This window comes from Bactrocera neohumeralis, chromosome 4 (genome assembly GCF_024586455.1).
Source record: "Bactrocera neohumeralis isolate Rockhampton chromosome 4, APGP_CSIRO_Bneo_wtdbg2-racon-allhic-juicebox.fasta_v2, whole genome shotgun sequence".
Taxonomy (NCBI): Eukaryota; Metazoa; Arthropoda; class Insecta; order Diptera; family Tephritidae; genus Bactrocera; species Bactrocera neohumeralis.
Genome location: NC_065921.1, coordinates 56,078,446 through 56,090,326, shown reverse-complemented (window position 1 = coordinate 56,090,326; position 11,881 = coordinate 56,078,446). Strand labels below are relative to the sequence as shown.

At 35.2% G+C, this 11,881-nt stretch overlaps 1 pseudogene; it reads left to right on the top strand.

The window, feature by feature from the left end:
• Positions 1 to 9,859: 9,859 nt before the first annotated feature.
• LOC126755777 (uncharacterized) lies at positions 9,860 to 10,940 on the top strand (annotated as a pseudogene).
• Positions 10,941 to 11,881: the final 941 nt, after the last annotated feature.

The window sequence follows — 11,881 nt, the reverse complement described above, 5'->3', positions numbered from 1 at the left end:
AGCGAATAGCAAGTACAAACGCAACTGGCACCAAAGGACTTATTCAACTGGCGCCCAACGCAGCACAAAAGGACATAGAATCCTGGAAAAAAGGACACCACCCCACCTACAAAAGGACATGGAATTCTGGAAAAAGGACACCATGCTGAAACTCTTAGTGTAAGAATTATAATTAGTAAAACAGTGAAAAGCTTGTTCAAAAAGCTTGTTAACAAAAGTGAATAGTTATTATTAAACGTTTTATCATAAAAAAAGGTGAAATAAGTTCAAAATGAACGAAGCACAAATTAGGGAACTATTTGATGCCTTTGCAAGTAAAGTTACGCAATCGGTACAAGCAAACATAAATGAGATAACGGAAAGAGTGAGCAAGTTAGAAATACCAAATCAAGTAAAAGAATACGAATCAATTTCCGTAGTTAGTGGTGTGACTTGCGAAGAGCCTTTAGACATTGTCAAAACATTACCTGAATTTAACGGGGACGAGACACGTTATGTTTCGTGGAGGCAAGCGGCATTTGCCGCACACAAACTATTTGCGCCCTATAGAGGTAGCTCTAAATATTATCAAGCCGTTGCAATTGTAAGAAACAAAGTTGTAGGTCGTGCTGATGCCACGTTGGCCTCCTTTAACACGGTATTAAATTTTCAAGCTATAATAGCCAGACTTGACTTCGCGTTCGCAGATAAGCGACCAATTTACCTAATAGAACAGGAGTTATCGACTTTAAGACAAGGCCCCTCCAGTGTCACCAAATTTTATGAGGAGGTAGAGAAAAAATTAACTCTTATCATAAACAAAATAATTATGTCTCACGAGGGAAATTCCGAACTAATTACATCACTTAACGACAAATACCGTAGTGACGCGCTTCGTGTTTTTATATCTGGGTTGAATAAACCATTATGTAATATCTTGTTTTCTTCAAAACCAAGTAATATGCCCAAGAACTTGTGTCAAATAATGCCCGAAATGCTTTCGCAAACGCTTTCGAAAACTCCCAACACAAGATACAAAGATACAATTACTCTCCGTACTACCAAAGTGCATCTAATACAACGAATCAGGGAAATAATAAAAATCAAACCCCTATGCCAATGGAGGTTGACCCAAGCACTTCCCGATTTGTAAGGAGAACACCGGGTAATACTTCTTTCCAAAACGGCAAGGCAGTAAATAACTACAATAGAAGCAGATCAAATGTTTTTAACGGTTTAGGGGAAAGCCCAACACAGGTGAAAAACAGGCCTGCCTATGGTACACAGTAAGTACCCAACAAAATGCAGAGCATTCATCACGTCGGAACAGACGAATGCAATTTTTTAGATTAGAATCGCGGCTGCCATATATAGAAAAGCGCTTAAATGGTAAGCTGCTTAGATTTCTCTTGGACACAGGTAGTGCCAAGAATTATATTAAGAAGGTAACATTTTTAAAAGGGATTAAAAAGCTTGGGAAACCGTTTATCTTAAAGACAGTAAACAGTAAATTGATCATAGATCAAAAATGTCTAATAAACGTGTTCCACAAGTACTCGTACTTTTATATATTACCCGAACTTCAATCGTTCGATGGTATTATAGGATACGATTTTCTTAAACAAATAGGTGGAATTATTGATACAAAAAAACGAAAGACTTACCTTTAACATCTTCTTCTTCTTAATTGGCGTAGACACCGCTTACGCGATTATAGCCGAGTTAACAACAGCGCGCCAACAACAACGGCATAGAACCGTTAAAATTTAGAAGTCTCGCGGAGGTGAATCAATTGGAGTTAGAGCATTACCTGCCTTCATATGTAAAGGCCAGGTTTTACGAAATATTAAGTAAAAATGAGAAAGTTTTTGCGGACCCAAACGTCAAATTAACATACAATACAAATGTAATAGCTACTATAATCACATCGACGGACGAACCCGTTTAGAGTAAAAGCTATCCTTACCCAATGGCGGTAAGTGAATTTATTAATAAAGAGATTAATGAATTATTATGAAACGGAATCATCCAACCTTCCAAGTCGCCCTATAACAACCCTGTATGGGTAGTGGACAAGAAGGGTATAGACGACAACGGCCAAAAAAAGAAAAGACTGGTCATAGATTTTAGGAAATTAAATAACATAACTGCCAATGATAAATATCCCATACCGGATACCTCAGTTATCTTATCGAATTTAGGCAAGGCCAAGTTTTTCACTACGCTAGACCTCAAAGCGGGTTTCCACCAAATTCTACTGCACGAAAAAGATAGGAAAAAAACAGCTTTTAACATCAATAATGGAAAATACGAATTTTTTCGCATGCCATTTGGCCTCAAAAATGAGCCAAGTATTTTCCAACGAACCACAGATGATGTGTTAAGATCCAAAATAGGGATGTCTATGTCGACGATATAATAATATATTCGGAAAATGAAAACGAACACCTAAAGCATTTGCAAGAAATTTTAACTTTACTAAATAATGCAAATATGAAGGTAAATTTAGAAAAATCGAAATTTTTTAGAGAAGAAACGGAATTTTTAGGATTCGTTGTATCAAAGGATGGGCTTAAAATTTCACCCGATAAAGTGAAAGCTATCCTTCAGTACGAAGAACCGAAAACTGTTCGAAGTCTCCGAGCGTTTTTGGGTCTGACAGGATATTATAGAAGATTCATTAAGGGGTACGCTGACGTAGCAAAACCTCTCACAAAATTCCTGAGGGGTGTAAATGGCAATGTAAACGCAAATAAGTCGAAGAAAATACCCGTTGAATTAGATATAGAAGGACGAAAGGCATTTAAGAAACTAAAAGAAATTCTTACGTCTGAAGAAGTAATACTTCTCTACCAGATTTTAATAAACACTTTTATCTGACGACTGATGCGTCATCTCAGGCTATTGGTGCGGTCTTATCACAAAATAAACGCCCAATCACATTCATTTCAAGAACACTGTCTAAAACAGAAGTCAACTATGCAGTAAATGAAAAGGAATTACTGGCTATAGTGTGGGCTATAAAAAATTTAAGAAATTACTTATATGGATGCAAAGGACTCAATATTTTTACCGATCACCAACCTCTCACATTTTCAATGTCAGATAAAAATCCAAATGCAAAAATAAAAAGATGGAGAGCTTTTATAGAAGAGTTCGCCCCAACATTTTTTTATAAACCTGGCAATTTAAATGTTGTAGCAGACGCTCTGTCAAGGCAACACTTAAATCACCTAACTGAGTCCTGTTCCCATTCCGAAATTTCTTTAAGAAATACAATTAGAATAATACAAACTCCCTTAAATAGTTTTAGGAACCAATTAATAATAAGTAAACGCGATAGTAACAGTAAAAAGACAAAAATTTTGTTTCAGAAACACATTCGACATGAGATAAACTTTACGGATGAACAAAATCTTATAAAATTACTAAAAGAAACAATTAATCCTGATGTAGTTAATGTACTTTACTGCGAAGAAATTGATCTCGGAGAGATACAACAAATACTATTAAAGAACTTTTCAGGTATTAAATTCATGTACACTCAGAAAATTGTGATTGATGTAACTAACAAAGACGATCAAGAAGAAATTTTAGTGTCTGAACACAACAGGACACACAGAAATGCAAAAGAAAATTATAAGCAACTAACAGAAGATTATTTTTTCCCAAACATTAGGAAAAGGTTAAACGAGCTCATTAAGTCATGCAAGACCTGTTTAGTCTCAAAATATAATAGGAAACCAGACAGACAAAAAATTGAAGAAACTCATATTCCAACTTATCCAGGGAAAATTTTACATGCAGATGTTTACTCGACGGCAAAGAATTAATTCTTGACATGTGTCGATAAATTTTCCAAATTCGCAGTAGTTAAAAAAATTAGAAACACGCACAATTATTGATATAAAAGTAGCCATTATAAAAATATTAAACATATTCCATAAAACGAAAATTATAGTGTGTGACAACGAGCCAGCACTTAAGTCAGAAACAATTGAAAATTACATTAACAAGTAAGGAACGGCTAAGTTCGGGTGTCACCGAACATTTTATACTCTCGCATGATAAAGTGATAATCGAGATTTCATTATCCGTCATTTACATACTTTTTTATTTTGCGGTAAAATTAATTAGATTAGATCAATTTGTGTACTTTGAGTATTGAATTGTATTTTCATTTCCTAATGTATATATTATACAGAGAAGGCATCAGATGGAATTCAAAATATCCTTATATTGGAAGAAGGTGTGGTTGTGAACCGATTTCACCCATATTTCGTACGTATCATCAGGGTCTTAAGAAAATATTATATACCGAATTTCGTTGAAATCGGTATAGTAGTTCCTGAGATATGGTTTTTGGTCTATAAGTGGGCGACGCCACTCCCATTTTCAATTTTTAAAAAAAGCCTGGGTGCAACTTCCTTCTGCCATTTCTTCCGTAAAATTAAGTGTTTCTGAAGTTTTTTGTTAGTCGGTTAACGCACTTTTAGTGATTTTGAACATAACCTTTGTATGGGAGGTGGGCGTGGCTATTATCCGATTTCTTCCATTTTTGAACTGTATATGGAAATACCTGAAGAAAACGACTCTGTAGACTTTGGTTGACATAGCTATAGTAGTTTCCGAGATATGTACAAAAAACTTAGTAGGGGGCGGGGCCACTCCCACTTTTCCAAAACAATTGCGTCCAAATATGCCCCTCCCTAATGCGATCCTTTGTGCCAAATTTCACTTTAATATCTTTATTTATGGCTTAGTTATGACACTTTATAGGTTTTCGGTTTCCGCCATTTTGTGGGCGTGGCAGTTGGCCGATTTTGCCCATCTTCGAACTTAACCTTCTTATGGAGCCAAGAAATACGTGTACTAAGTTTCATCATGATATCTCAATTTTTACTCAAGTTACACCTTGCACGGACGGACGGACGGACAGACAGACCTCCGGATTTCGACTCTACTCGTCACCCTGATCACTTTGGTATATAAAACCCTATATCTAACTTTTTTAGTTTTAGGATTTTTAAACAACCGTTATGTGAACAAAACTATAATACTCTCCTTAGCAACTTTGTTGCGAGAGTATAAAAATTACCATAATATACAGCAATATGAGGTCCCACCTTACCATAGCAAGTCAAATGGTCAAGTGGAGCGATTCCATAGTACACTCACAGAAATTGGTAGATGCATAAAAACGAACTGATCTCCAGTAATGTCGTGGAAATAATCTTATTAGCAACCATTAAATATAACAATTCAATTCATTAGGTCACAGACTATAAGGCAATAGATATAATTTATGGGAAAGAAATATCATATAAGGATATAGAGGAAAAACTTAGAAAACAACAAGCAAATGATTTAATATTTCATAATAAAAAAACTAAATATAAAACATATAAAAACGGAGATATTGTCTACGTTAAAGTAAATAAACGACTAGGAAATAAGTTATCAAATATTTACGTAGAGAAAGTAGTTCAGGAGGATTTAGGTACAACTGTTAAAATAAGCGGAAAAAAGTTCATAAAGACAATATTCGTTAATTTCAGGTTCTGGCTTACAATTGCTTTAGCAAAGATAATAGACTACTCTAGGTCGTTCTATATACCTATAGAGGATGGAGAAGTCGCAATTTATAATGACACAAAATTTCTCATATGTACACAAAACGGAGCTAAATAATTTTGTAAAAATGGCCTAAGAAAATCTCCACATAGCAGAACGCTTCTCATATCCAGAACTACAGAAAACAATAGAAATAGAGTCGCAACAAGTAATAAGACTAGTAAATATGTTGACTTTACATCATAGGTATTCACACAGTATAAACTTACTAGGACCGGCACTTAAATTTGTCGCCGGTACACAGGATTTTTATGATTTCAATGAAGTTAAAATAAAAACTGAGGCACTAATAGAATCGAATAATGATCAGTTAATAATAAATGCAGAAATCACTAATAAAATCAATCAGATAACAGAAAGAATAAATTAACTAAAAAATGATAATGGAATAACAAAAGAGGATAACATTTTTGAACTTATTTCACATAGAAATAATATTATCATATTAGAATTAGAAAATATTATTTATTCAATAATGTTAATTAGAATGGATGTAGTTAACCCATTTTTATTAACAGACAATGGACTAATAGATATAAATGCAAGCTAAGAGATAAAATTAGCATAACAAATATACTAAATAATTCTAAACTTAAGGTAATGCAAAATAACGAAACGATATACTTCATAATACAGTATCCCATAGTAAATGATTTTTATCAGAAATTTCTTATTGAGCCTGTAATTCGAAAAGACAAGATACTACAGTTAGACTACAGAACCGTTTGAAAGAGAGGAGGACACTTTAAATTATTAAAAAATTGTAATAATAAAACAGTCATTAATTTTTGTCAAATAGAAGACAAACCGAATTGTTTATTAGATCTGCTGAACAAAAACACACGCATAACATTAGTTATGCTAAAAACTATAAAAAAAATCGACAATGTAAAAGAGGGCATAATAATATTAAATAACAATAAATTTATAATACAAGATGGATAAATGGAACACATTTAGTAATATTTGAGGATAAAGTAACAATCAACAATACAATTTTCGAAAACAAGGAACACAGAGCTTATGACAACATAGAGCACCCCGGTTTACAGAAATTAAACATAGTAAAATAGTTGGAAGAACTAACCTTGGAAAACATTGACCAAATTGATATTAAAAACATTAAAAGAATATCGAACATAAACCAAAAGAAATAAACAAACCACAGTAGCATGAAGATAATTTTATGCGTTGTCACAATGATTCTATTCATCATAATTGTTGCCAAATTTGGCAAACTCAACAAAGTAATGGCCTAGTCATTGAAGAAATATTGAGGCAGGTCAATGCAAATGATACAAATAACAACGAATAATCGCGGACGATTATACTTAAGAGAGGGAGGAATTAACACATGACTTCCACTCTAAACATCACATCACTACGCTAAATCCATTCGCAGGGAACATGCGACATCAGCAGTTTTGGATGATTCCCATCAACCTTGAAGTCATTATGCTCCCACGCCAGTTGGCAGCGCTCGCAATCAGATATTATCTGCCAACAGACTAAACAAACAATGTCGGCAATAAAAGGAACCACAACGTATGAACAGCTGCGGTTCCAGTTTCCTACATGTTTAGTAATTCATAGAACTAAGTACATAGAATAAGGTATATGAACTAACACATAGGTAGCTGTTAGTTCAATTTTAAGTTAAGCCACAAAATTATATTCTCAACAAGTAAGGAAGGGCTAAGTTCGGGTGTCACCGAACATTTTATACTCTCGCATGGTAAAGTGATAATCGAGATTTCATAATACGTCATTTACATATTTTTCAAATACCGTATTTTTGTAAAGTTTTATTCCGCTATCATCATTGGTTCCTAATGTTTATACTCGTATTATACAGAGAAGGCATCAGATGGAATTCAAAATAGCTTTATATTGGAAGAAGGCGTGGTTGCGAACCGATTTCACCCATATTTCGTACGTATCATCAGGGTCTTAAGAAAATATTATATACCGAATTTCATTGAAATCGGTATAGTAGTTCCTGAGATATGGTTTTTGGTCCATAAGTGGGCGACGCCACTCCCATTTTCAATTTTTAAAAAAGCCTGGGTGCAACTTCCTTCTGCCATTTCTTCCGTAAAATTTAGTGTTTCTGACGTTTTTTGTTAGTCGGTTAACGCACTTTTAGTGATTTTGAACATAACCTTTGTATGGGAGGTGGGCGTGGTTATTATCCGATTTCTTCCATTTTTGAACTGTATATGGAAATACCTGAAGGAAACGACTCTGTAGACTTTGGTTGACATAGCTATAGTAGTTTCCGAGATATGTACAAAAAACTTAGTAGGGGGCGGGGCCACTCCCACTTTTCCAAAACAATTGCGTCCAAATATGCCCCTCCCTAATGCGATCCTTTGTGCCAAATTTCACTTTAATATCTTTATTTATGGCTTAGTTATGACACTTTATAGGTTTTCGGTTTCCGCCATTTTGTGGGCGTGGCAGTGGGCCGATTTTGCCCATCTTCGAACTTAACCTTCTTATGGAGCCAAGGAATACGTGTACCAAGTTTCATCATGATATCTCAATTTTTACTCAAGTTACAGCTTGCACGGACGGACGGACAGACAGACATCCGGATTTCGACTCTACTCGTCGCCCTGATCACTTTGGTATATATAACCCTATATCTGACTCTTTTAGTTTTAGGACTTACAAACAACCGTTATGTGAACAAAACTATAATACTCTCGTTAGCAACATTGTTGCGAGAGTATAATAAAGCTAGTAAGTCTTCAGCAGCCAAGCAATCAAGTTTGATTTTATTCAAAGTATACCTTAATAAGTTTTCAACCAACAACAACCCACTTGGAACTGTTTGAGCTTGTTCACCAAGTCGAGCGAATAGCAAGTACAAACGCAACTGGCACCAAAGTACTTATTCAACTTATATGCAACATATTACTTAACATTTTTTCTTGCTTGGAGAATTTTTAACATTTTGCTCCTATATGTAGGCAATATTTTATTCTGAAGTTCTGAAAGTTCATAATCCAACAAAAACAACGAATAACTGATTCTGAGAAGTGCTTAAGTGCTCTCTAATCGGAATAAAGCCGAAATTTTTCGTCAGCGCTCCATCATTTCCCACTGGAGTCCAATAGACAGTCATTCTAGTGGACTGCACATGATGAACCGGTTCTCAGGCGTGGAAAAACGAAAAAGGCGGCTGGAGAGGTTATGACATCTTTTGGGATGCACGTGGTAAAATACGTACTGAACGACTGAATACTGAGCCAGTTATAATCTATTTCACTGCGTAATTGGTTGCAGTTGTTTTCTTTCATTCCAAATATTTAGAAATTGTATTATTTTTGAGAAGACTCTGTTTAAAATTGTACGCATATATTCAAATGATTCTTACAAACATGAATTTTGAACAAATGCTTATTATTTGAAAAATAATTTTTGTATTTATGTAGGACGGGCTGCGTTAAGCCTCCAATGACAGAATATAGCGTACGGCTACACGACCTGTATATAGATAACGTAGGTGACTCGCCAAGTCCAATTTGAAGGAAACGAATGACCCACTGATGTGTGGAAATCAAAGACTGGACCAACTTCACTTCACCATAGTGAATCGGCATGGTGCTTTTAATACAGTTTTACAATACTTAGATCAATTCTTGATCGAAGAAGTGCTGCTTTACAATAGATACTTTATTAACTGCCTCGGTCGCCGTCCGCTATTCAAGTGAAGTCCGTTATTGGTTTTGTTCCGTTCGATTCCCTTTTTGTTCAGTCAGTGTTGTCGTGTGTCTAAAACGTTCTGTCCGCACGGTCGCATTTCTTCGTCCCACATTTATGAGTTGTATTAAATTTTGACATAACGAGATAAAATGTATCCTATGTCCTTACCCTCGTTCTAAGCTACCTCTCCAGCCAAATCGGTTCATCCGTTCTTGAGTTATAAATGGTGTAACTAACAACAGCTTTATTTTATATACATATGTATTTAGATTTATGTGAGGTTTTTCTATTGTTTTTATTATTGTTTTTGTTTTTTTTTGAAAAAATGCTTATGATTTGAAATATAATTTTTGTATTTATGAGTTGTATTAAATTTTGACATAATAATGACTTTAACTAATTGTAGGATGAATTTAGTGAATACTTTGAATTATAGTGCCATGATGGCTGCCATGGAGATGGATGCCGAATACCAAAAAAAGAGCGGAAGAAAGCGAGATATTGGGTGAGTCCATACTTTAAGGAACGAAACGACATGGGAAGGTTCATGTCCGATTTCGAAGCCTTGCGCAATTTACCAGATTTATTCGTTGAAAACTTTCGCATGCCACTACAACTTTATGAGATGGTGGAGCCGCGTCTACTTCCGAAACGCAACAGCAGGCCAAAAGACTTTATTCCAATTAAAGCCAAATTGTCAGTGGTACTGGAGTATGTTTTATAATTTTTTGCCAAAGTGTCTTTTCTAACCGTGTTATGTTTTTTTCAAAAATACTCTTACAGATACCTAGCTTCGAGGGATTTGCAACGCCACTTGGCTTCTTGCTATCGTATCAGCAAACAACATTTTGGCAGGATTGTGAATGACGTTTGTGAAGTATTATGTACCATATTGAAAAATGAAGTGCCCGATTGGACGGAACAAAATTTGGTAGAAATTGCTAATGGTTTTGAAAACCAGTGGAATTTTCCCAATTGTGTTGGCGCCATTGCAACACATTAATATAAAAGCACCTCCAAAAAGTGGAAGTATATTTTATAACTACAATGTAAGATCACATTATATGCCCCGGTTGTACTAAAAAGTAATACGAATTTTAAACTTTTGTATTTATAGGTGTTTCATTCAATTGTGTTGCTGGCTACCTGTGATGCGAATTATAAATTTACCTATTTGGATATAGGTGCTTAAGGAAGCGAAGGCGACTCTCATATTATGAGAAATTCTAAGTTTGGTACCAGAATTCTGAATGACACCTGTCTATTTCCACCTGACAGAGTAATTAATCAAAAAAAAATTGCCGCATTTCATTGTGGGAGACGACGCCTTTCCTTTATGTAAGCGCTTAATTAAACCGTATAGCGCCACACAACTCTCGGTAGAGCAAAGGATTTTTAACTACAGGATGAGTAGAGCTAGGCGGTGCATTAAAAATGTTTTCGGCATTTTAACTGCAAGATGGCTTTGCCATAGAAAACTTTTATTTTGCAAGCCTGAACGAGCGCAAGTTGTTGTTTCGGCATGTTGCCTATTGCATAATTTTCTCACAAATAAGTGTCGCCGAACGTATAATTCGAGTGCGTTTTCTGGTTTTGAAGATAGCAGTGGAAATTGAATAGCAGGAGAATGGGAAGTGTTGCAACAACAAGAACGCAATCGGAATGAATCCATCGTAACCACTTACCGCGGAAGAACGTCTGATTATGGCAAATATATACGGAGAATATTAACAGACTACGTTAATTCTCCTAATGGATCTGTTTCTTGGCAAAACAATGCCACTTTCGTTAAAATTTATATTATTATTCTTATACTAATAAAAACATCAAGACTATGGGCTTTTAGCTTGCATTTCATTACAAACTTTTTATTATTAATATACTAGAGGTCCCGTCCACACTTCACTGTGGCTGATACATAGGTAAAACTACACTTTCCAAATACTCTTGTTTCGCTGTGCATAAAAGCTTAGAATCAATTAGTAAGGAGATTTTATCTATCACCGAATTACGTGATGGTAATCTACTCCTACTTGTTAAAAATCGGAAGATTGCTGAAAAATTCCTTACAACAAAGAAATTAAATGGTATTTGCGATATTAAAGTTAAGTTACAAGTTGAATTCCTCTAAAGGTACAATTTACGCTCCATTTCTAAATGACATTGCAGAAGAAGAAATTGTTGACAATTTAAAAGATCAGAGAGTTACTTCTGTCTATAAATTCACTAAAAATATAGAAGGCAAACAAAGACCTAGTGGTGTGATACTTCTTTCATTTGACCTCTACAAACTTCCAGAAAAAATCGAAGTCTCATGGCGCACAATGCGGATTAGAGCTTATTTCCCTAACCCCATGAGGTGTAAAAGTTGCCAGCTTCTAGGCCACACAACGAAACGTTGCAACAACAATCCTGCCTGCGATATATGCAATTTCCCTCCTCATCTCCCCTCGCCATGCAACCGCACCTTTTGTGCAAATTGCTCAGGCGATCACCCTTCCTCTTCACGCTCTTGCCCTAAGTACCTACAATCCAAAAATATCCTAAAAATAAAAAC